The sequence below is a fragment of the Haliotis rufescens genome, unplaced genomic scaffold (genome assembly GCF_023055435.1).
Source record: "Haliotis rufescens isolate VD_foot unplaced genomic scaffold, xgHalRufe1.0.p SCAF_44, whole genome shotgun sequence".
NCBI lineage: Eukaryota > Metazoa > Mollusca > Gastropoda > Lepetellida > Haliotidae > Haliotis > Haliotis rufescens.
In genome coordinates, this window is record NW_025964157.1 from 457730 (window position 1) to 485339 (window position 27610).

General features: G+C 39.6%; 1 protein-coding gene across 2 annotated transcripts in view; it reads left to right on the forward strand.

Moving 5' to 3' along the window:
• LOC124136025 (cadherin-like and PC-esterase domain-containing protein 1) overlaps window positions 1-27610 on the forward strand; it is a 117055-nt gene that overhangs the window by 12654 nt on the left and 76791 nt on the right. The window contains exon 1 of one of the 2 annotated variants that reach the window (XM_046501771.2): window positions 26918-27316. The exons of the other annotated variant lie outside the window; for it this stretch is intronic. The gene's annotated coding sequence lies outside the window, so the exon portion shown is untranslated. Of the gene's footprint in view, window positions 1-26917; window positions 27317-27610 lie in introns of those variants that run through there. 2 annotated transcript variants of the gene reach the window in all.

Genomic DNA, 27610 nt, shown 5'->3' on the forward strand with positions numbered 1-27610 from the left:
ATGCCCTACAGACTGACTGCCATGTTCCCTCTGATCTCGGGACAAACCTGCAATCATGTTCCTGTCCCCGAGGAATGATTAACCTTCTGGACCAAGGCATGGGAAGAATAGCATGTGAGTGTGGAGTTGGAGCCGTGAATGGCACCACTGTGTGGATGTTGTGAGAAAAAACACAAGATTTTGCTTCTGGTTTCCGGAGGAAATTTGATTCAAGTTGTTAACAGATCAGACAGTGCGTCTTCAAACCTGTGAGGCAGGTGTTACATGTGGTATGTTCTGAAGATCAGGATGATCAAATAAAATTTAGACTTTTGGTAGATTCTTGTTAAATCAAACCAGCTTATCAGCAAAATTGTTTGTTTCAAATTGAGTCCAATGATTAGGATTTGGGGGCAGCAAAGTTGCTGGAAAGCTGATGTTTTTCTCACTATAAGGATGCTGGAGGGGGAGTATTGGGGAGGGGGAGTGGTGGGGACGGGGGCAGAATACTGGTCCCAAGTTGTTCATGATTGTCTCTCTGTAGAGATTCTGGGACAGAATATCTTCTCTGGGGCAGTATAGGTCTGTGGATCATGATCGTCTGTGTGTGGGGATTCTGGGGCAGAATAGGTCCCTGTGGATCATGATTGTCTGTGTGTGAGGATTCTGGGACAGAATAGGTCCCTGTGGATCATGATTGTCTGTGTGGGGATTCTGGGGCAGAATAGGTCCCTGTGGATCATGATTGTCTGTGTGTTGGGATTCTGGGGCAGAATAGGTCCCTGTTGGTCATGATTGTCTGTGTGGGGATTCTGGGGCAGAATAGGTCCCTGTGGATCATGATTGTCTGTGTGGGGATTCTGGGGCAGAATAGGTCCCTGTTGGTCATGATTGTTTCTGTGTGGGGATTCTGGGGTAGAATAGGTCTCTGTGGATCATGATTGTCTGTGTGTGGGGATTCTGGGGCAGAATAGGTCCCTGTTGGTCATGATTGTCTGTGTGGGGATTCTGGAGTAGAATAGGTCTCTGTGGATCATGATCGTCTGTGTGTGGGGATTCTGGGGCAGAATAGGTCCCTGTTGGTCATGATTGTCTGTGTGGGGATTCTGGGGCAGAATAGGTCCCTGTGGATCATGATTGTCTGTGTTGGGATTCTGGGGCAGAATAGGTCCCTGTTGGTCATGATTGTCTGTGTTGGGATTCTGGGGTAGAATAGGTCTCTGTGGATCATGATTGTCTGTGTTGGGATTCTGGGGAAGAATAGGTCACTGTGGATCATGATCGTCTGTGTGTTGGGATTCTGGGGCAGAATAGGTCCCTGTGGATCATGATTGTCTGTGTGTGGGGATTCTGGGGCAGAATAGGTCCCTGTTGGTCATGATTGTCTGTGTTGGGATTCTGGGGTAGAATAGGTCTCTGTGGATCATGATTGTCTGTGTTGGGATTCTGGGGAAGAATAGGTCTCTGTGGATCATGATCGTCTGTGTGTTGGGATTCTGGGGCAGAATAGGTCCCTGTGGATCATGATTGTCTGTGTGTGGGGATTCTGGGGTAGAATAGGTCTCTGTGGATCATGATCGTCTGTGTGTTGGGATTCTGGGGCAGAATAGGTCCCTGTGGATCATGATTGTCTGTGTGTGGGGATTCTGGGGCAGAATAGGTCCCTGTTGGTCATGATTGTCTGTGTGTGGGGATTCTGGGGCAGAATAGGTCCCTGTTGGTCATGATTGTCTGTGTGTGAGGATTCTGGGGCAGAATAGGTCCCTGTTGGTCATGATTGTCTGTGTGTGGGGATTCTGGGGCAGAATAGGTCCCTGTTGGTCATGATTGTCTGTGTTGGGATTCTGGGACAGAATAGGTCCCTGTGGCTCATGATTGTCTCTGTGTGAGGATTCTGGGACAGAATAGGTCCCTGAGGCTCATGATTGTCTCTGTGTTGGGATTCTGGGGAAGAATAGGTCTCTGTGGATCATGATTGTCTGTGTGTGGGGATTCTGGGGCAGAATAGGTCCCTGAGGCTCATGATTGTCTGTGTGTGAGGATTCTGGGGCAGAATAGGTCCCTGTTGGTCATGATTGTCTGTGTGTGGGGATTCTGGGGCAGAATAGGTCCCTGTTGGTCATGATTGTCTGTGTTGGGATTCTGGGACAGAATAGGTCCCTGTGGCTCATGATTGTCTCTGTGTGAGGATTCTGGGACAGAATAGGTCCCTGTGGCTCATGATTGTCTCTGTGTGAGGATTCTGGGGCAGAATAGGTCCCTGAGGCTCATGATTGTCTGTGTGTGAGGATTCTGGGGCAGAATAGGTCCCTGTTGGTCATGATTGTCTCTGTGTGTGGGGATTCTGGGGCAGAATAGGTCCCTGAGGCTCATGATTGTCTGTGTTGGGATTCTGGGGCAGAATAGGTCTCTGTGGATCATGATTGTCTGTGTCTGGGGATTCTGGGACAGAATAGGTCTTTGTGGATCATGATTGTCTCTGTGTTGGGATTCTGGGACAGAATAGGTCTTTGTGGATCATGATTGTCTCTGTGTGGGGATTCTGGGACAGAATAGGTCTTTGTGGATCTTGATTGTCTCTGTGTGTGGGGATTCTGGGACAGAATAGGTCTCTGTGGATCTTGATTGTCTGTGTCAGGGGATTCTGGGTCAGAATAGGTCACTGTGGATCATGATTATGTCACCTGATGCTTGTCTATCCATGGATTCCAGAGTAGAATAGGTCACAGTAACCTGTTAATGGATGGTTTAAGATGCTCATGATGTCAATCACTGGATTGTCTGGTCCAAAACTGATTATTTACAGACTGCCATCATATATCTGGAATATTGCTGAGTGTGGTGTTAAACAAACAAACAAACAAACAAACATGCTGCCATGATATAATTGCAAAATATCCTTGACTGTAGCATTAAAAATTCATTCTCTCACTTTAAAACATCTACAAACTTTCAGAGACTGAAATAACTTTCATAAGAATCAAAAGAAAGTTGGAATTTCCACTATTTATAGATCCCCATTGCAATGCACAACCACACACCAGCCAAACAGCTTTGTATATTTCTGTCTAGCGCTTACTGCAGTCACAGTTTATTTGACAGCAAACAAGCATGGTTGGTCCTGTCAAAAAAAGCGGAATTTTAATTTCTTTTAAATCATGTCTCCCAAAATTAGAAAATGATCCCAAAAATATGTGGTGAGTCATCGCGACTCCCATTTTTACAAGGCTATTTAAAACCCTGAAAACAACATCAATTTGAGACATATCGATCGCTAATGCATGTTGCATGATTTATCACCTCTAACAAAATGTTTTAGCTATATTGAGGAAAAACATACACTCCTAAATGCATAAGCTGCATGACACTTTTTAATTATTTAAAAAAAAAAAAGTTTATGTTTAAATTTTGTTGATGGAAACCACCATGACGCTAATTACATTGCTGTTGTCCAAGGTTTAACCACGTGATAACGATATGCCAAGGGGGATAGTCTGTTCAAGGTTTTGAGTTTTTTGTGACGATACTTTATAATCGAAAGAAATTGATGTTAAACGTAACCCTACTTCACTTCAGTCATTTAAGAATTTTTTTTCTTCTTTTCTTAAAGTGCAAAAATATGTGTTTATTCCTTTAAATGATTCTTGCTGAAAACATCAGTGAAGGACTAAGTCTGGGAAATGTTCTTCTTAGGCAGATTAATGTTTTTATTTCTGTTTAATTTAATTATTTTTTTATCAGGATAGTAATTTGTTACAGGTTGTTGGCGATTACAGGGTCTGAGGTAAAGCCTGGTTTAGATGTCCATCAAACTGACTTGAAAAGTTTAGGAGAAAACTCCATCTAATAGTGTTTGTGATTCAAGCAAGTTAAAACAATACAAACATTTGTTTACGAGGTGCTGTACCGACTTATTGTGTTGAACATTAGGCCAAACAAGTCTGTCTTGCAGGGCTGGGACGGGTAACTTGGGTACTCGGGTCGGTTGGGTACTGAGGACCTGGGTACCCTCAGGACTACCGGACCTGTGGTTAGTCATGTGATACATTGTTTAATGACAAAAATAATCTAGAAATTTATGGTTACACTACAAGTCACTAATGTTCGCATTTCTTTCTGACTATGCACCCATTCCTTTAGACTTTTATGTTTGAATAAAGATGAAACTTCAGTCAACTTCAGTGTATGCATGACCAGATTGTTTTATACGTGTATGTAAATACATTTTGGCCAGGGCTATGGTCAAACTATTCCTAATCGGACATTTTGTACCTACAGTGGATACCCGGGTAGGGTCAGGTAATGGGGAGGTGGGTAGTAAATTTGGACTCGTCCCAGCCCTACTGTCGAGACATATAGTGCTATACAAATATACAATATACAATATACAATATACAATATTCAATATTCAATATTCAATATTCAATATACAATATTCAATATACAATATACAATATTTAATATACAATATACAATATACAATATTCAATATTCAATATACAATATACAATATACAATATTCAATATAAGAATATACAATATACAATATTCAATATACAATATTCAATATACAATATACAATATACAATATACAATATTCAATATACAATATACAATATTCAATATAGAAATATACAATATTCAATATACAATATACAATATTCAATATTCAATATTCAATATAAAAATATACAAGATCAGAAACCTAAAACACACAATCACTTTTGGTGTTACTTTTCAAAGCAAAACATTACTGCTAAACACGAAACACTGAAAAGCAGGTCAGCTATCCAGAGTGAAGTACACCTGTTGGTCCTGTTATTTCACGTGATTATCCTGTGATTATCCTGTTACGATTATTTTCTAATTAAAAGTGTGCAGTGTATTTCTGTCTTTTAGTTTCTAATCAATTTCATTACCTATTGCGTCCTTACTGACAAATATCAAGAATCCCTTTGTCTTCATCTTCATGTTTGTATTAATCAAATGTTCACGTAGAAACTAATCTCTGATATCATTATCAAATGTCAAATTAGAAGTAGCAAATGATGACTTCCTGAATACAATCTGACCTCAGCAATGTCGGACAACTCTATTTTATGTACAGGGGGTTAAGTTTGGTGTTCTCAAAATTTTCACGTTGATTATCTGCGGCATTTCTACCAATACCAATTGTCATGTCTCTCTCACATTTGCGTGTGATCGTTCAGCCATTGCATTCATCTGCGCTGTCCATACCCATCTTTGGGAACAACTCGGTAGACACTTCTCTCTTAAAAATAACGTCGTCCAATTTACGTCAAGTTGCAAGAGCATGTTCAAATCTCTTGAATTGACGTCATGACAGAACAATGTTTTACAGTGAAGTAAAGCATGCTTTGTTCTTTATTGTTCTTTGGGTTCATCTCGTAGCTATTTTATATATATAGAATACTAAACGAGCTCCCGTGTAATACCAATTTTATGAAACGAGTGAATAGTTGTGGTATCTGACGAGCGAAGTTTCATAAAATTGGTTTTACACGGGAGCGAGTTTAGTATTTTATTTATTACTTGCAATTTATAACGTTTTTTGAATTATACTGTTGAGTATGAATAGGCTGACACCTACATGATCCACGACATAGTCCAATTGAGTTTAATAGAATAATACCATACAACGGGTCTACCTTTAGAATTCACAACATTATCTTAGGGCTAAGACTTTCGCATCTCACATACTTTAACTTAGACCAACGACTGCCGTTGGGCTACAATACGATCGCCTTGTGGAACGGGCCTTGCACCTCAAAGTTTTCAATAACGTCACAATACCCGATGACGTAATTTGTGGAATTTTGTTGCAAGATCCATCGGCGAAACAATGCCATGTGACGTCAGCCTAGCAACAAGGTTGCTGGGGTCATCGAGTGTGCATAAGCTCCTCTCAGTGATCTATCAACTCCACACGCAATGTCGTTGAATAAGCCAAGGGATGTTGAGAGCTTTCAATATTTGTTCGTGAAACGTGTTCCGAGAGTACATAAGCACGCGTTTTGGTATTACACAATGTGTAATAAAGCTGTATGTTTATTAAACGGGTGATCTCTTCACGGGCAAGTAATAAAATGATATATACCATTGGCAACATTAGGTCTGTCTTGAGTCTGTGTTGAATAACAAAATGCTAAAAATAGCTGTCCAATCAAATTACTGTCATAAATGAGGGAAGTTCATGCTTGGTCAATTGCATGTATAAGCGAGATGCATGACGACATCCCTTCCAAATATAAGCTATGTTGTCCAGGGTATTTATCCTGACAGAATGCTGATGTGATGCCCTAGATAAACGAAGATGCACTCTGATAGGTGGAGAGAGTTTCTGCTAAGTGGTCTTGCCCGTCAACTGACACCTTAATCCCCACAGTACATGACCACTGACCTGGACGACAGGTATTGTCTGACCCCTTGATCCCCTGTACCCCCCTATTTACCCCCACCCCCCAGCTAGCCCATGGAGGCCAGTGATGGAGTACCCCCTCTGGCTGGAGTTGTGTCCACTGATCAAGGTGCTAACAAGACAGCAACAGGCTGGGAAAGAACAGTAAGTTATTTAAGAGGTGTATGGTTCAGATCTTGGAGGCTGTGAGATTGATGAGGCAGTGAAATGACCCAAAGTAGAATGCCAGGTGTAGCATTGAATATTAATACTAGCGGGCCATTATACGGAAGTATGGACACCTTTTAGGGCCACTTTTTGTGGTGTTTTTTCTTGAAATTTCAAGACAGTAAGTCGAAGTTTCAAGATACATATGTTGAAATTTCTGGTTAAAATCCTAAAATTTCAACTTTGAATCTTGAAATTTCATGTAAATATAAATTTCAACTTAGCATCTTGAAATTTCAAGAAAAAAACAAAAAAACAAATGGCCCTTTAAGGCTTCCGTACCATTAGCTGGAAGGCCATGATATGATTGGCCATGATATGTGTGTATCTCACTATGTGACACTGGTCTTGATACTATACATTACCTTCAATCGTCACCGCCTCCGTGGTCTTGTGGTAGAGCGTCCGCCCGGAGAGCGGAAGGTCCAGGGTTCGATCCCGGGCCGCGTCATACAAAAAGACGTTAAAAGATTGTACTTGTTGTTACCCTGTCTGGCGCTCGGCATTAAGGGGCTAAAACAAGGACTGGTCGGCTCGGAGTCAGTATACTGTGTCTGAGTGGGGTATTCATGTTAAACTGCGGCATGGTATCTCAGTGAGCTAGCACTATAAATCGGCATCAGTCCGGACTAGTACAAGCAGCCACACACACACATACACGTGCATGCACGTCGCTATATAAGTGCAATAATCTTGGACGCGACGTTAAACCCAACTTCACCTCACCTCACCTTCAATCGTCAGAATAGCATCCCAAACACCATGGATTGAACAATTTTTTTCATTTTATAGAATACATGAAGTCACTTTATTGACAGTCACTTTATCTTAATGGAGAAATTCCTCTCTTCATTGTCCCAGATAATATGTATATTGAGTCATCATGTATCACATATATATATCAGTTTTTAAGTCGAATGCTATTTATCGCAGTTTCAGCGTATAGTTTCACCCTCAATTTATAAAAATTAATGCAAATTAAGGCAATCAAACAATATCCTCATATCTCACATTAATAGGTAGGGAGGAAAGATTATATATTTATATAATATTTCTTTACTAAATTTTACAGATCTATAAAAATAATCTTATTTTCATGTACAGTGTGACCTGTTTTGACCACATTCTCGTGGCTCGAAGTGAGGTGAGGTGAGGTAGGGTGAGGTGAGGTGAGGTGAGGTGAAATGGGCTTTAACGTCGCGTCCAAGATTATTGCACTTATATAGCGACGTGCATGCACGTGTGCGTGTGCGTGTGTGTGTGTGTGTGTGGCTGCTTGTACTAGTCCGGACTGATGCTGATTTATAGTGGTAGCCCACTGAGATACTATGCCGCAGTTTAACATGAACACCCCACTCAGACACAGTATACTGACTCCGAGCCGACCAGTCCTTGTTTTAGCGCCTTAATCCCGAGCGCCAGACAGGGTAACAACAAGTACCATCTTTAAACGTCTTGTATGACGCGGCCGGAGATCAAACCCCGGACCTTTCACTCTCCGCGCTGACGCTCTACCACGAGACCACGGAGGCGGTCTCTGGCTCGAAGGAGAAAGAAATGGACGCCAGGTCATAGTGACCATGGCTAGCTTCCACTTCCAATTTAATTTTTTTTTTTTTTAAAAATCAAAATCTGTGAACAAACAAAATTTCAGTTGAAATTATCATTTCTTGACAGTATTTAGAATGTTTTCAATATATTAAGCTTCGGGGTAATGTTAGGCTGCACATATTTTGGTTTTCGTAACATGGGCCGCCACATACTCCTACTGAAAACAGCTGAGAAATAAATAAATTAAACATAAAAATATCTCCTGCAAGTAATATAGACCCTCTCCTACAATATACAATGTTCTATATAAACTCCATGTCTACATCACTATCAAAGATTCAAGAAGCCAGCTGCAGTTATAACTCCACATCAGAATGACTTTCATATAAATAAATAAATCATTGACATAGCTATATAATTTTTTTTTTTTTATTTGTCTGTGGAAAAACTGGAACAAGTCCGTGAAACACGACATCAAAAAATGTGGGCTTAGGAGCAGACGGATCATGAGGAAAAACAATTATGTTAAAAAGCCTGTAATAGGTAGTCAAGAAACTCTTGACCACATTTTTATATTGCATGGTGTTCTGATGTTTTACTAACTCGAAGTAGATTAGGTAGGGCAGGGCATGCTGACCCTTTTCGCGAACACCTGGTGTCAACACTATTTTCAGCGATCCATTCATATAATTGTCACCTCTATTTTGCCTTTTATACCCAATGGAATCTATTTCCGAAATAATCGAGACTGATTATTCTTGACGTTGTATATTTGTGTTAATTGTTATACACTTGACAGTGATATCAGGGGCAGGTGGCACAAAGCGATCTCACTTTCAATTCACAGCAATAACAAACTCCTTGATGTCCGCATCGTCGCACAAGCTGATATTTATCAGAATGTACTTCTTTCTGAATCATTGATGGCAGGCATGTTGAAATCATGTTATATACAATTGTTCGGTTACAAAACGTAGAACTGCAGTCCAACAATTTTCAAAGTATGTGTGACAAAACTTTTGGTCAGAAAACACGATAGAAATCGACTGAGTGTGTATTTGAGAGACAGATCCTGATATATACACATCTCTATTTCTAACTGTGACGTCATAACGTTTGCCTAACAACAGATTGTGTGAACTCATTATGTTCTCCTTATCTCCTACCATGAAGTGGGGTGGGGATATTGGAACGAGTTTGTCCGTCCGTGTTTCCGTCCATCCAATTATCGATGGGAGACAAATTTTCTCCAAAACTATTTAACATGTTTAAGTTAGAGAAATGAAATTTTACACACTCATGTAAGTGGTCACGATCTCAAATGAGTTCAAAAAGTGGTGTCTTAAGTTCACATTTTACAGAGTTGAGCCCCTTGCTCTTTAATTTTGTGAATACTGCTTGAAATTAGCAGTTTCTCAGAAAAAAATGAAGTTACATGAATAAGACTTTGCAAGCTCATCAAAGAAGTACTTGTCAAGATTGAGTTCGAAAATTGGTGCAGTTGTATTTGTTTCCAGTTACATTGACATCCATATTATTCACTACTACAGTGATCCCTCGCTATTGTGCTCTTCGATAAAGCGCTACCTCGGTTACTACGCGCGGTAACGCATGGCTCCCAAAATTTATGTACACTTTTAATACTGAGAGTTTTACACAGACATAATTGTATTGTTGTTCGTTGTTCATTTGCACATAACGCTTCTCATTGCATAATCAACCGTTTATCGCTGAATGGAGTTCTAATAATCTGTTTGAAAACATCCGCGGCAAGTCCCGGAAATACGATTGTTCAACTAGTTAACTTTTCACACTATACATCCTTTGATCTTAGAAGCGCATGCATGCAATAAAAGAGAACCACAAGCGAAGTTTATATTCTTAATTAGTGGGCAATCCAATTTGAGGCGACACTGTCACACACATGCATGAAGTTGCTGTCACATCACGGCGGTATATCAACAAACCAAATTATTATGTGCCCCAAGGCGGGCATAGTGATAACGCTGGTGTCTTGTTGTCATAGAGGTTTCTCCTTAATGTTTGCTTATGTTTGTTTGTTTGTTGTTTAACGCCGCACTCAGCAATATTGCAGCTATATGACGGCGGTCTGTAAATAATTGAGTCTGGACCATGATGGATCATGAGAATTGATCCACGTAATTGGGATCTATGACATGCATCAACCATGTCAGCGAGCCTGACCACCTGATCCCGTTAGTTGCCTCTTACGACAAGCATAGTCGCCTTTTACGACAAGCATGGGTCGCTGAAGATCTAATCTACCCTGGATCTTCACGGGTCTGTTTGCTTATGAAGTGGATGTGCTCCTCATACAAATTACATGAAAATCAGAATGTACTCGGAACATTGGACTAATACCACTCCACTTACCCCTGGCTACACCATACCAAAAGATGGTACTTGTTGTTACCCTGCCTGGCAACAAGACAAGGACTGCTCAGCTGTGTTACACTGCTTGTACTGTATTAATCCTTTTGCACTTCGGCAAGCAGCAAACCACATGTTCATGAACATCCCTATAAACCCCAAATAATCTTGAATCCGACATTAAACCCCATTTCAGCTTGCCTGATACACAGAATTGGCCAAATTTTACAAACTTAATGGATTAATTTTCAAGCTTCTAGATCAAAGCTGATGTCATTTAGATACAAAAATTACCTCTGACGACATCCCTTTGGAATTTTTTTTTTTTTATATATCGTAAAATTAAACTATTTATGTCTTGAAAGTTATTTGAATTTGAATTAATCTTACATCTTCAGAAGTCATGAGATTTATAGGAAAATGTCAACAGTGTAACGATATTGTCTCATTCTGATTATCTTGTGATATATGATCTGCTGTATTTGCTGCTGAGAAGGGATCGGATATAGTTTGTTTGTTATCTGAGATGTTTACCCATTTCTTGGGCTTGACAGCATAGTGATCATCACTTCAAAGGGCTCATTGTATAGTTTTTTCAGTTTATATTTGTCTGAATGTGGAATAAAGGAGTATGTTTAAATACTCAGCAATGTCAAAGACATGGGCAGTAACTGGAAAGACTTGTAGCCAAGATGATCACATCCTTGAGTGAGTGAGTGAGTGGGTTAGGTGAGTGAGTGAGTTAGGTGAGTGAGTGAGTGAGTGAGTGGGTGGGTTAGGTGAGTGAGTGAGTGAGTGAGTGAGTGAGTGGGTTAGGTTAGTGACTGAATGAGTGAGTGAGTAGGTTAGGTGAATGAGTGAGCGAGTGGGTTAGGTGAGTGAGTGAGTGGGTTAGGTGAGTGAGTGAGTGAGTGGGTTAGGTGAGTGAGTGAGTGAGTGAGTTAGGTCAGTGAGTGAGTGAGTGGGTTAGGTGAGTGAGTGTCAGTGAGTGAGTGGGTTAGGTGAGTGAGTGAGTGAGTGAGTCCCCTTTGTGTTTTCAGGATCGACTGCTGAGCTTTGAATCTGATTCACTCTGTTTCTTGATCTGGGAGAACCATCCCATTGCTTGTGGGTTTCACTAGATTTCTTTAGGTTTCACAAGGTTTCACTTGGTTTCACTAAACATCTACAACCCCGCCCCATCTTCCTCCCAAATGAATGGATATTACTGACATTTGTGTTCACAAGGGCATATGCCAAACTCACTCACTCACCCATTCTCACAAGAAACACAGGGTAGACTCAGAACAGATGGATGGAAGAATGGATGGATGAAGGGGATGATGATGGTTTGAAATGATGAACAGATGGAAATAATCAGTGTATGAGTGAGTGAGTGGATGTTATTCATCCATTGATCATCCCTTCATCCAAAGACTGATTATTATCCTTGCATCATCTTCATGTACCTGTATTCATTGATTTTTTATAATTCTAATTTTAGCTGATAACCTTTTGGGATTCCATTTTGTTTTAGCACATATCTACACGCGGGGAAATCTGTGGTATAAATGTTAACTTTTGAGAAATCACATCCGTACATGGAACTCATATAGCATCACCTTAAGCATGTGACTTTGTTCGTAATGTGCCATTATTCACCAAGTGAATGGGTACCCGGTAGGATGAGACGGTTGTGTGACTATGAACCTTCTAGCACTTCACATGAATCTTGGGTAGTATACTCCCCAGGGAGCTGAGAATGAATATCGAGTGCACACTGATCCAATGACCGGGGTAATAATGTTATCACTTTCAGCATGCACCTAGGGGATGGCGACTAGCACAAAGTACACACATCAATAATATTATTAATAATAATGATAATGATGATGATGATGATAATAATGATGATGATAAAGATAATGATGATGATGATAATTATAATAATGATAATAATGATGATGATGATGATGATGATGATAATAATAATGATAAAAATAATAATAATAAAAACAACAACCATTATAATAATAGGAGGAGGAGGATTGTGGCGGTGGTGGTGGTGGTTATTATTATTATTATTAACAAATAAAAAACTTTGTTATTGTATTGTGGTCCTAAAATCTGTGTATGTTTTAACATACAGCCATACCTTATTGACGTTTCAGTGTAGATCCTAACACCTTTATCACACTAATTGTAATAAGAAGTTGTTCATCCATAGAACTCGTCTTACTTCATCACTCCAACTTCTAAATGCCACTCAAAGAAGTGTTGTACACATAGTTATTAAATACGAGGTCAAATCAGATATGTCACCTAATGAATGAAAATCATTCACAAGATGTTAGAATATTAAGTGTTAATCTATACACACCACACTAATGTACAATATACTCCACACATGCTGCCATCATTAGTAACATCAGCCAAGATGTTATACCCGGACTAACATCGTCTAGAATCTCTGAACCCCTGAATGCGTTCGGCCTGTCCTATTATATCAGAGTTCTTTGTGCAGCTAAGGCAATACAAAATACAGGACAGAGTTGGTGTACTAAAGGGACCTGAAATGCCTGGCTAAAAAGTGGTGGTTAGTTGAAGGTTTTGGGAGGTCACGCTGCATGAGGTCACGTAGAGACAGGTGGTCGGAGAGAGAGTAGCCAACGAAAAAGACGCGGGACAAATACTTTGGATAAGAATTAACCTGACCGTCGCCAAAGCTTATGAATAACAGTTACCTTGTTCAGGAGTATTCAGGAGTGTTTGAGGTGAGATTTTATAGTCGTGAGTGATGTACTGTCGATCATGCCATCAGTGTTTTGTGAGAGTTGTTTTTTTCTGTCATAATAAAACTGTTGAGCAATCCCTTATTTTATTTGGTTGCAGATATTGGATTTGATTAAAATGATTTTTTGTCTGTGTAGGCTTTGTAACTCAAGGTCCTCATGATTGCCATGGCGATGGATTTATTTGAATTGACTTCGTGGGAGGAGTGGGTACACATAAGCTTTTGTTGTTAAAAAAAATATATCTGATATCTATTTGAACAAATATTAATCTGGAACATAAAAAATCAATCCGGTCAAAAATGAATAAACAGTTTAATTCTAAAAATAATTTTATTTGTCCATGAAGGATCAATAAATATGCAACTTAGAGTTTTGAATAGGTTGATGGATGGTCGTCATTGTTGAAGGACCAGCAACGTTACAGACCAGTCTGCAAAACTCTCCACCTGATAAAAATGTTTTCAATAGTCTTTAATATGTCAATGATTAATAAAGTTGGTTTAAAGAAATAATATAACAAATATGTAGCTTGCAGAAATGTACCAGAAACATGACATCCTTAGTAGGGCATAGTACATATGCACTTATACAGCATTCACCTGATGAAGGCGCAAGACGTAGCTCTGAAACATCGTACAAAGAATAAAAGAGGTTGCTATCGATAAAAAAAGTGTCATGTATTCATGTTCTCCCAACTTCTAAATGCCTGTGACAGACTTAGTGGGGCAGTTGTTCGGAAACAGCTCCATAATGAATCCAGGTCACTGTTAATGAAAGGCCACAGAGAGGTGTTGAAATCAGCCCTTATTTGCCCCTGTGTGTGTCACTGGGTGTGGACACACAGTCTTAGACAATAAGATGGAGAAACAAGAAGCTCTGAGTAATTCCAGTGTAAGTATGACCTCTGAACAAGCCAATTACTTATCATTCCTAAATTTCTCTGTTTCTGAAAATTTATTATGTTTGTGGTAGTTTATACAAAAGAGACTGCCTTAAAAAATTATAGCTGCAGAACTTTCTTTGGGTAAAAAGAATCTCTATTTTCCCTGGTTTGCAGAACATATGTTAATTCTGAACTCCCATGGTGTGTGTTCTTTCACATGCCTGATGGTTGTATCAGTTGTATCGGTTGTATCTAGTTGTATATTGTTTTGGAGTATATGCTTACTCCTTCATCAGGTGACTTGAAAGATCAATTTCGTGGTTTATGCTGACAGTCTGAACTGTTTATATACGACAGATACATTTTTCCAGAATTTAATTGCCCATAAGTAAGGGTGCATAAAACACACAAATGTGTATTATTCACGAATAAATAAGTCTTGTGTACATTGTTAAATCCGAAGGGGTGCTAATTAGGATTGTTCACTAGCCAATATATTACCATATACCGCAGTGGGCGCTTATTAGAGCGGGGCGCTTATTAGGTCGAATACGGTATTGGTTATCAAAAGCCACAACTTGTTGTAGACGATGTTGCAGTCATGCATTCCAGGACGTTACTGTAGCTGACACAAGTGACCTAGCCGACAGATGTATATGTAAAGCAATAAGCTAATAACGCACCTACTTGTGACTGCCGCATGGCCTAAGCCTGTATTGACACTTGAATGGCAGCTATTGACGAGCGTATATGTCCTCTCTAAGCATGGGTTACACTGTATAAATACAGCTAGCCACATTGTAAATAGCCAGGCAGTAGATATATACAACCCCGTGATTGACTTGGAGCAGGTTTGTTGCCCACAAGGTGTTTCTTGGGATTAAACAGGAGGTACTTCAGAGATATGTATGGGGATTTATATCAGAGAAAGTATTGGTTAGCCAGGCTTTCAATTTCAGCTTCCTCTATAATGTAGTGGTTTTCGAGTATGGCTCACGTATGTAGTTGTGGATAGTCTTGGACAGTTGAGTTGCTACACCCTATGTAAGCTGTCTTAAAACACATCTGTGACGTCATTCTATTGTTTTTCAGGAATGGAGAGTTGCTTGTCAACTGTACATTATCTTGAAGCAGCATTTGAATTTTTCAAATATTTTCAACTACAGAATATTTTGTCAAAGTGTAAAAGTAGGTATGAGTTTTAAGGAGGGGAATATCCTCGTAACTCTCCATTCCTTAAAAATAATGGGCCTCGGCCCTTGCGGGGCCTCTGCTCCATTATTTTTAAGGAATGGAGAGTTACTCGGACATTCCCCTCTACGTAATGATCTGTTGAGTCCGTGTTCTAGTGGATAGACCATCTGCCCAGAAAGATGAGGGTTAGTGGTTTTGATCCCGGCGGCGTCATACCAAAATACATCTTTCTGAGGCAAGGGAGTTAACTGACATTAAAGTCCAGTTCATCCTTGCCAAACTAGGCTGGAATTAAGGAGTTATCTTTTGGCTGGACTAACGAGTCTATGCATAGTCCAATCAAAATCCTGTAACGATATCGACATCCAGTTTATAAACAACATGGCAACTGCCATGCCGAATTCGTTCAATTGCAGGATTTGCAGATCATGTGTACTGTCAAACCTGTTTTATTACAATAAAGGTCTTTATTATTGATAAGATTGTCTTGAAACAGCACAGCCATTTTGTTTGAAGCAAATGCAAGTGATATGAGAGATGGAATCTGATTGGTCAGTAGGAGGGACATTGAAGGGACATAACTCATAATTGCCTCTGGTGGCGCTACGATCAAGCCTGGAAATTCCAGCATAGTTCGGCAAGGGTGGAAACTGGACTTTTGTAGTGAATTAACACCCTTCCCTTGAGAAGATGGTCGTCACCCTGCCTGGCGCTCAACATAAAGGGGATAAAACAAGGATTGGTGGGCTCGGAGTCAGTGTCTGAGTGGGGTATCCATGTTCAACTGCAGTTTGGTATTTCAGTGGGCTAGCATACTGTAAAACTGGCGTTAGTCTTGACTAATACCTCAATACCCTCCCCCTTGCCCCCACCGACACACACATACATGCACATTGCTGACTTACCATATTAGTGCAAGAATCTTAAATGCAACATTAAACCCCATTTTACCATTTTACCCTCGCCAGGCAGGGTAACAACAAGTGCCATCTTTTGATGACTTTTGGTTTGACACATCCAGGCATCAAACCACCGACCTTCCACCCTATAGGCAGACATTCTTTCCACCAGACCAAAGAGACAAAGATAAGATACTACTGCAGTTTAACATGAACTAGCTACTTGTAAATATCAGGGTTAGAATAGGTCTTCAGCAACGCATGCTTGCCATAAAAGGCGACTATGCTTGTCGTATTCGGTGACTTACAAGGTCGGGTGGTCAGGCTCGCTGACTTGATTGATGCATATCATCGTATCCCAATTGCATAAATCGATGCCCATGATATTAATCACTGGATTGTCTGGTCCAGACTCGATTATTTACAGACCGCAATAATATGGCTGGAATATTGCTGCGTGCAGCGTTAAACAACAAACAAACATGAACCAACTAGCCCACCAGACCTTCACATCAGCCACAGCCCTATCTGCAGCCCTGCTCACCTCGTCTCACACCACGATACATAATATGCTTGTTGTCTTTGTATCTCTACGCTTCAACCAATCCTCTGTCATCCCCCATCCATTAACCCACATCTCCCCATCCCCATCACCTCCAGGCAGCCATCATGACAACAACACTTATCATGCTCTTCTAAGACAAATATCATGCTGTACATGGAATTAAACATTTATTGCACCAATTTCCAAATTCCTGAACATTCTCTTGTTCATTTTATTCGATTTGTGGCCAGGAAAATATCCCGTCTCACATGCCATTTGCTTTTGCTCTCGGCAACTAGTTCTATTTTAGGCCAGATTGTTTTCAGATCACATGAAATCTAACATTGTTTATGTCGCTGGAATTTCCAGAGGTAAAAGGAGTGTGTCTTTTTCTGGGTATATAGCTCAATATGAAAAGCCTTGAAGAAGACAGATCAGGAAAATTCTATGTGCATCTCAAGAGCTATTAATTTTGTCTTGACACTGGCATTTGGCTAAACCTTGTTGCCTGTTTGTTTACATCTATGTGTGGGAATTGCAGGTGAAAGATCAGTTTCACATCGAAAGTTGTTAACTCTGTTTATGTTTTATGATCTGATAAAGACGTATTTTGTCTACACGCCTCATATTGTTATCAAATTCAGATTTAGCCGACCTTGCATATAATAATATTTTGAATTCCCTGCTGTCCAAGAAGTCATTCAAGGTGTTACTTGATGCAAGGGAGACCTTAGACTTGCACAAGTCTCTAAGGCAATAATTATTAGTTTAAATCATAAGTTCTAGATTATGTAAATAATAACAAGTTGTCCCTATAAGAGACTGGAGTCTTTAGATGTACTGTCCACATATCTAGACTTTCCTAATAGGAGGACATTAGCCCATCCATGGACTTTTCTTTCAGTACAGCCTTGGAGCAAGTCTATGGAAACCTCCTCATTGAGGCTTGTTCCTGGGTGTCTTTGCACTGCAAATTACGATTCCCTTTTATGATATAGTCTGATGAATATATTAATACTGTAAATCTTGAAATTAACGGGAGTGTGAATTAAAGGTGAAAATTGCGAGTGGTCTTGTTGATATTAATGAAACATTTATGTCTCCAAATGACTATTAACAATCTGCACACTTTGGATAGCGGAAATACCAACTTGAATATATACACAAACACGGTTTATTGAGCAGCAGTTGTAACAAGTACATAACAATGTCATTTAAAGAAAAGGAATTACACAATAGGCATCCAGTGAGTTATCACTGAGTTCTACCCACTCATGTCAAACTAGGCATCATTGACCACTCCAATCAGTGAACTTGTTCAATTATTTTATTGCCTTTAAACTTCGAATCCTTAATGCCAGTAAACAGAATAAACATATATGCTGTGAGTTGTTTTTAGGAAAACATGTTTATTGTTAGTACGTAAGTGCTTTACTCAGTGCTAATAAGCGGTGCTGTTTGCTGTTTGATTGGATTAAGGCAAGGATATGTATCATTCCACTGGGGATGGGGTAATGGAGTCACAACAATTTTGAGTCTCATTTTCGGTAGGGGTCAGCAGTCGTATTAATTTGGAGAGACATTAATTACCAGATTAACAGTATATGATTGAAAAGGGATATCTTCACATCTAGCAGTACGTCTACAAAATCAAATAAATTGTCATGTTTTAAATTCTTAAACTTCAGTTTTGATTTTGCATCTTTAATGATGTCACTTGTGTTTTATTTTTGAATAGTCAGGGTCTGTGAATATGATATGTTTTTTTTGTTTGTTTGTTTGATTGTTTGTTGTTTAATGCCGCATTCAGCAATATTCCGGCTCTATGGCGGCGGTCTGTGTAAATAATCAAGTCTGGACAAGACAATCCAGTGATTGATATCATGATCATCGATCCACACAAATTGTTCACCTCTTACAACAAGCATAGTCACCTTTTACGGCAGCATGGGTTGCTGAAGACCTATTCTACCCCGGATCTTCACGGGTCGAATAGTACATGGATATGATCAGGTTCACTGACTTGGTTGTACATGTCAGCGTTTCCAAATTACACAGATCGATGCTCATTATGTCCATCACAGGATTGTCTGGTCCAGACTAGATTATTTACAGACCACCATCATATGGCTGGAATATTGCTGAGTGCAACAAACAAAGAAGTTAGTAGGCAAGAAATTTTCCAACCTCATTAAGATCACATCTTCGTTCTCGCTACCACTAAACCAACATCTGAGGACATCCCATTACAGGTCACGGGGGCACGGGTGGCCCAGTCGTCTAAGAAGGCGCAATTCGCTGTGCAGAGTTGCGTCCCTTGGACATGCCAGAAACCTATGATTGTGGGTTCAAATCCTGGTTCGCCCCAATTATGTTTCTAGGTTTGTCAGCACCATACCCGTGCTCGTGGGTTTCACCGAAGTGGTAAATGTCTGAGACCTGCATCACTTCGGGCTTTCTTCCTACATTAAGGTGACACGCCGTGGTATCACTGGAAAACTGTTAAAAGCGGCGTTAGACCCAACTCACTCACTCACTCACTCACTCACCCATTACAGGTCAGGTCAGAACCTTTCGCAAACTTTGACTGACCAATCCGCAGGCGCAGTTTAACATGAATACTCCACTCACAGTATAGTTACTATAGTTACCAGCCCTTGTCTTATCCCCATAATGCTGAGCACCAGGCAGGAAAGCAACAAGTAGCATCTTTTGGTATGACAGCCGTGGATTGAAGCACCGACCTTCCACCCTCTACACAGACACTATATGCTATACACCACTGAGGCGGACCTTCAAAATTTAAATACAAAGGATGAATATCTTATCAATTTTTGTGACATGACAACATCTTTTGCTTTTTATGAAAGAGGGCGGTCGGGGAGTCTCGTGGTTCAGTGTTTGCTCATCATGACGAAGACCCCAATGTACAATGTGTGAAACCCATTTCTGGTCCCCCGCCTTGATATTACTGGAATATTGCTAAAAGTGACATAAACACTCACTCACTCACTCACTCACTGAAACCTGCCAATTCACTCACTCACCCACCCACCACTCACTCATCCACTCACTCAACCACTCACTCACTCGCTCACTCACTCACTCACTCACCCACCCCTTCCACCCACCCACTCACTCACTCACTCACCCTTCCCACCCACTCACTCACTCACTCACTCACTCAAGGATGAGAATATCTTGGCTACAAGTCCTTTTCTTCCACTATCAGCCAAATATAAACTGAAAAACTTATAAACTGTCATGATCACTATGCTGTCAAGCCAAAGCAATGGACACTCCACTTGGTAACACAATCCCGAATACCATCTGCAGAGATTTAGTAATACCAGCATCTTCAAACTTCTTCCCCAACTTGTCTACTTTACTCTCGAAGCTCTTAATCAACTATATCAATATATATATACCTCCTTCCCTCCCTTCCTCCCTCCCTCCCTCCCTCACTCACTCACTCACACCAACCTTCTCACTCACACCAACCTTCTCACCCACTCACTCACTCACACCAACCTGCCAACTCACTCACTCACTCACTAGCTCACGTGATTATCTTGGCTACAAGTCATTCCAGCTATTTTTTTCGACATTGCTGGGTTTTTCCACTATCAGCCAAATATAAACTGTAGATGTAACTGTGCCTAAGCAATGGGCTACACATCTCAGATAACAAACAAACTACATGTGTATCCGATATAGCAGTTCATATGTCACAAGATAATCAGAATGAGACAATATCATTACACTGTTGACATTTTCCTATAAATCTCATGACTTCTGAAGATGCAAGATTAATTCAAGGCATTAATTTTTTAATTTTTCGATTAACATTTCTTTCTCCCAAAGGGGTGTCATTAAAGGGAATCTTTTAAATTTAAATGACATCAGCATTGATCTAGGAGTTGACAATTAATCTATAAGTGTGCAAAATTTTAGCAACTTCTGTGTATCAAGCAATCTGAAATGGGGTTTAAAGTCGCATTCAGGATCATTTCAGGTTTATAGGGACTCACTCACCTAAACCAAAGTACCAGCGGTTCAGAATCTCACCTTTATTAAGACCTATCAAACTTGAGTGGTAAGGTGCAAGGTCCTAAATCCGTATTCCGTTTCGATTGACATGATTCAAGTTTTTGAGGTTTATGTAGAACATATATTTGGGAGCGAGATACTGATATGTTCAGTAGTTTTGAAAAAGCTTTTTGAAGTCCAGTGCTAAGTACGAGGGGCGTTCAATAAGTTTTGCAACTTCAATGTAAGACAAAGTCGCAGAATATCTTTTGCACTTTTATTTTTCAATATAATCTCCATTCACCTCAATACACTTATTCCATTTGTCCTTCAAGCTTTTAATACCACTTTTATAGAAATCTGCAGATTGGCCCTCTAACCATGCCTCTGTGGCAGCCTTTTTGTCCTCGTCATACAGGAAGCGTCTTCCATGTAGGGCAGATTTCATTTGCCGGAACAGGAAATAGTCACTGGGGGCCAAGTCTGGGCTGTACATTTAACGAATGGATGGACAGACGGACAAAAACAAATGACATGTGGGAGCTCACATGAGCAAAAACATAATTTGTTTTTTAAAATCCTGATGACTTTGTTCTTCTCAACATAGCCATTGGAAATACAGCATAGCAGTTTAAGACCTTGATGAAACCGGCTTTCATATGAAACACAACCGACATGGCAACAGTTTTAGATAATGTTTTGAGGAACAAAGAAAGTAATCTGAGCCACTTTTTTAATTCATTTGTTTACCCGACTACTGACAATGGTTTTTCTCAGTTTATTACAGTAACCTTTTAGTTTCAATCAAGAATTATGTTTCATCTCTATTGTGTTTCACTGAGAATTCAGGTGCAGTAGAGTTGCGCATCCACTGTCTGTCCCTGTTGATGCATGTTCTGTAAGTGTGTAATTTGAATAGTTCAAAAGCATGTGTACTGTAAAAACCTGATCCGTTTACAGAGGGTTCTGGAATTTTCATGTAACACCAACTGACTAAAGAAAATACCAATCGACTCACTCATGCACCCACTCAGTCTCAAACACATAACTAAATAAATAAGGTTCAACATATAGAACATACAGATTTTATAGAACATACAGAATATACAGATTATAGAGAACATACAGATTATAGAGAACACAGAATATATAGATTCTATAGAATATACAGAACATACAGATTATAGAGAACATACAGAACATACAGATTCTATAGAATATACAGATTATATAGAACATACAGAACACAGATTATATAGAACATACAGAACATACAGATTCTATAGAATATACAGAACATACAGATTATAGAGAACATACAGATTATATAGAATATACAGAACATACTAGATTATAGAGAACATACAGAACATACAGATTATATAGAACATACAGATTATATAGAACATACAGATTATATAGAACATACAGAACACACAGATTATATAGAACATACAGATTATATAGAACATACAGATTATATAGAACATACAGAACACACAGATTATATAGAACATACAGAACATACAGATTCTATAGAATATACAGAACATACAGATTATAGAGAACATACAGAACATACAGATTATATAGAACATACAGATTATATAGAACATACAGAACATACAGATTATATAGAATATAGAGAACATACAGATTATATAGAATATACAGAACATACAGATTATAGAGAACATACAGAACATACAGATTATATAGAACATGCAGAACATACAAATTATAGAGAACATACAGAACACATACTGGTAGAACATACATAACATACAGATTATATGGAACATACAGAATCTATGCAACAGACAGAAGAGGTTGAGAAACATTTGGTAACATGTTTTCTTCACTTGGGGACCAGTTATTTATTGTAGGGTTGGGGTGGGTCAGAGAGTTTTGATGTGCTAATGTACTGAAAATAATGACTCCCCTATGACTCCCCTATAATGCTTGTCATATTTTTGGATGACCCTCCCATGTCCTTGTACAGATTTTCCATGACCCTCTCAGAGAAGACAAAATGCAATGCAAAAGCACTGTACCTTTTATTTATTATACCCTTTATGTATTGTTTTGTTTGACCCTTACCCACATACTACCAGATTTAGTTTTGGTGCCCCTCCCCCATATTCCATCCTCCCCCACCCCCACCCCCCATCCCCCACTAATTTGTTATAAGTTTAAACAAAAGCAGTAACTTCTGTAAGGTGTCAGGCAATAAACACATGCTTGTTTATGCATATTGTTTGATTGGCGGGCACTACCAGTAGCGCAGGACATAGGTACACTGTTCACAAACACCAGGGCCCACTTGCACAAAGCGATCTTAGCGCTAAGATGATCGTAACTCCCATACTTTAACATAGGCTTACAATAGTCGTAGCGCTAAGATCGCTTTAGTCGTAGCATTAAGATCGCTTTGTGCAAGTGGGCCCTGATGATTTTCAGGGATCTATTCATATAATTTGTAACTGCTAATTTGCCTTTTATGCCTAGTGGAATCATCTTTTATGCCTAGTGGGATCATTTTTTATGCCTAGTGGGATTATCTTTTATGCCTAGTGGAACCATCTTTTATGCCTAGTGGAATCATCTTTTATGCCTAGTGGAATCATCTTTTATGCCTAGTGGGATTATCATGGCTGGCTATTCTCTGGTGTTGACCTTTCAAAATGTTTTCAGAGAAATACCTATCCTCTTTATCAACAGCTGATGATAATTAACACAACATTACCATTTCGATATATTTTCATTTACTTCCATAGGCAATCGTTCTTCAAGACATTTTGGGAACTTCGAAAGTTCGACAGATGATTATTAATTTAAATGACGGACATCATATGTCAACTTTGGAAGATGAAAGGAATACAACTGTGACAGATATAACATGTCTAGATCTCTCTAATTTTGGACAAAATATTTCAAATATGTTAAAGGCGTCTCAACGTATTGTAGTTGTCAGGGTGATAGTTTCTGACATTTGCTGAGATGAGATTTGGAAGGAAAGCCTTTTGTTATCAATATGTCTTGCATTATTTATCGAGATGAATTATCAATATGTGATTGAACAGATTAGTTTAACATGGAATCTTGAAGGTCATCAGGCTGGGTTCCAAGGTCGGAGGGCACTAAATCATCTGTCTCTGCCTCCTTGTCAATTGATAATCCGTAGGTATAATGTGACTGGAAACAGTTTAAATATTTCATCCTTTTAGGGTTTAGAGATAAGCTATAGATGTTTGACTTTAGTTCTTACACATCAAGGCACTTCTGTTTCGAAAAGAAATGGGTGTATTCTATTTTTGTAATTTTTATATTTTTATGAAAATATTTATTTTGACCTACACTAAAAAAGTGTGTTGGCCCAATGGCCCAATTTAGAGTCTTGTATGTCTTTCATCTGTGGTAGGATCTGTTGTTTGTGTGTTAAAGATGGCACAGTAGTGAGTTGACACAATTTGCTGTGCAGAGTTGTGCCCCTTATGTGTGCCAGAATCCTGTGATTGTTGGTTGAATTCCTGAATTACCCTGATGATATTTCTTGGGAAGTTAACGTCATACCTGTGCTTGTGGCTTTCATCACTTCTCACTTACTCACTCACTGAAATCTCAAATTCTCAGATTTCACAATCTCCCTGATTATGACCCTTGGTCTGTCGATCACCAGCAACGTGGTAACTGTCTTCAATCTGCATGGCATTATGATATAACTGAAATATTGTTTATGGTGATGTTAAACTCAACTTACTCAAAAAGAGAGGTGACATGAGCGTATGGATGCACAACTTGCTCTTCAGAAACTTGCTCTTCTTATGTAACAAATGTATTCAAATAATACCACCATTAGTTGAGAAAGGTCTGTTCAGAACTATATCAGTAATTCAGTCACAATGACAGCGTGTCATAATCAAGTACAAGATGTCAAAATGGCCGACACGATAAATGTGACGGGATTGATTTCGGGAGTTGCTAATGAAATTACTTTTTGAGCACTAAATAAAAAAAATTGATGTTTTTATTCAAAAGGATCCTTCAGACATCACTCTTCCTAACCGTGATTTTAAGGGATGACACAAAGATGCCTTATCATATAGATAGTGTTAAAACATCTGCCCACACGCAAATGCACACATGACGTCAAATGCACATTTGGCATCACACACACATGACATCACACGCACATATGACATAACACGCAAATAAGATATCACACGCACACATGAAATCACACACATATGACATCACACACACATATGACATCACACGCACATGATACGACACGCACATGACATCACATGCACATATGACATCACATGCACATATGACATCACACGCACATATGACATCACATGCACATGTGACATCAAATGCACATATGACATTGAACGCACATGACATGACACGCACATGACATCACATGCACATATGACATCACACGCGCATATGACATCACAAGCACATATGACATCACACGCACATATGACATCACATGCACATATGACATCAAATGCACATATGCCATCACACGTACATATGACATCACAAGCACATATGACATCAAATGCACATATGATATCACACGCACACATGACATCACACGCACATAAGGCATCACACGCACATATGACATCACACGCACATGACATCACACGCTACCGCGACGAGATCATCGGCCCTGTTGTTCTACCGTTTTTGTGTCGCCATGGCCCAGGCATTACCTTTCAACATGACAACCCCTGGCCTCATATTGCTCGACTTGTTAAGGATTCTCTTCAACAATACAACGTGAATGACATCCCCTGGCCGGCTCGCTCCCTTGATCTCTCACCAATCGAGCACATGTGGGATGAGATGGATCGGCGCCTTCGACGTCAACCACATGTTCCACAGACACTCCAGGAACTTCGAAACATGCTCCAGCAGATATGGACAGATATCCCACAGGACTTTGTGCGATGCCTGGTCCATTCCATGAGACGAAGATGTGTTGCTTGCATCGCAACCAGAGGTGGACACACACGCTATTGATTTGTAAATTGACGTTTTGGCATGTTCATGTTTTTTTTATGAAATCACACGTTTTCTGAAGTCAGTGTGGCAAATTAAACCATATGAACACTGACAGGAGTCTTTTATCTGTTGCAAACCGAAATTGTTTCAGATTTGGTAAAAAACATAACTTTGCATTAAATCTTATTCAATTTCACAGGAACTTTTGTTGTTCAGTATATATTCGTAACATTTGACTTTTCTCCTTTTATTTTAACTGAGTTATTTTTGTACCATAAGTATTGTATTTTTAACCATATGTAAAAAAAGGATGATTAAAAGGTTCTGTTTTTGTCATATAAAAATCCCTAGTTTTTGTTTATTGTCAAAGTGATTTTTACATAAGGGAGTTTTAAATAAGGTTTTCATAAGAACTGGCTGAGAGATTAAGGGTTAAAATACTCATTATTTTCATCAACTTAAAGTCAATCACACATTTACAGCTAGCCTTTTCAATTAAATATCACCCCATTCTGACACCCTTAATCCAAACTCCCAACATGTTCGCTGTTTATAGACAAACACAAGTCAGTTTGTCCTTTGTTCACCATGTCTGACAAGCGCTCAAACACTGCCTCAGTGAAATAACAATCATGATATCCTCTCATCAAACTCATACACCATACAATACCGTCTCCTCCAAACACAATCTCGGACACAAACACAATCTCAAACACAATCTCAGACACAAACACAATCTCCAACTATACAACACAGGGACTCGGTAGTCTCTTTTGTAGCCTTTCTGTCCACTTTGTTATCATCCAGAAAATAATCACCATTCAGAAAAAGTCCATTACAGATGTGCCCTATTAAACTGCCTCTACTCCAACACTCAATGCACAGTCTATTATAACACTATAAAGTGGCCATGACCATTTCCACTTCAAGGTCTCCTAGAAGAAAGACCTTCAAATGAACATCTCCATCGCCTCTGCTTAACCAGCAGGCCTATCCAGCCTACTGAACGAGCCTGAACGAACCAAGCATCACCCACCACACGCTCCCTCCCTCAGCATCAGTCAGCTGATCGCCACCACAGCGAGCAGTTGGCGTTCCCTGCCCTGCCCACATCTTAGCAAACCAGTGATGTTTATATTATTGCTGGAGAATAATTCCACCAGATGACTGACAGAGCTGTAGACTAATCGGATTTGAAACCTGTGCTGGTCCTCAAGCTTGGACAACCCTGTGAGGAGCAGGATTAGAGGTATTTTAACACCAACCTGTACATGTTGATGTGAGGAGTATACACTTTCATTCAGGCAGTTGCTGAGAGAATTTACGATATTCTGGAAGCAGGTTATAAGCACCTGTTTGTGCTGAGGATTTACACTGATCCGATGGGGATACTTGATTAGGCAGGTGAGTTATCTGACTTTGTTGTACTTCTTAACGCATCCCCTGCATTGTATGGATGAAGCTGTGAATGTGCCACTGTGGACAAGTATACATAGAGTGTGAATGGGTGGATCTAATGATGTAAGTCACACTCCAAACTTCAGAAGAATCAGGCGTGTTCACAATAACAAGTGAGAGCCAGCCAGAAACCTGTACGCTCTAACACACCAGGAAATGGTCCAGAATGAAAAGTGTATATTTATTTTGGGATCCAGCTCATCTGGTACCTGTTAGCCCGAAGATGATTTTGATGGAAAA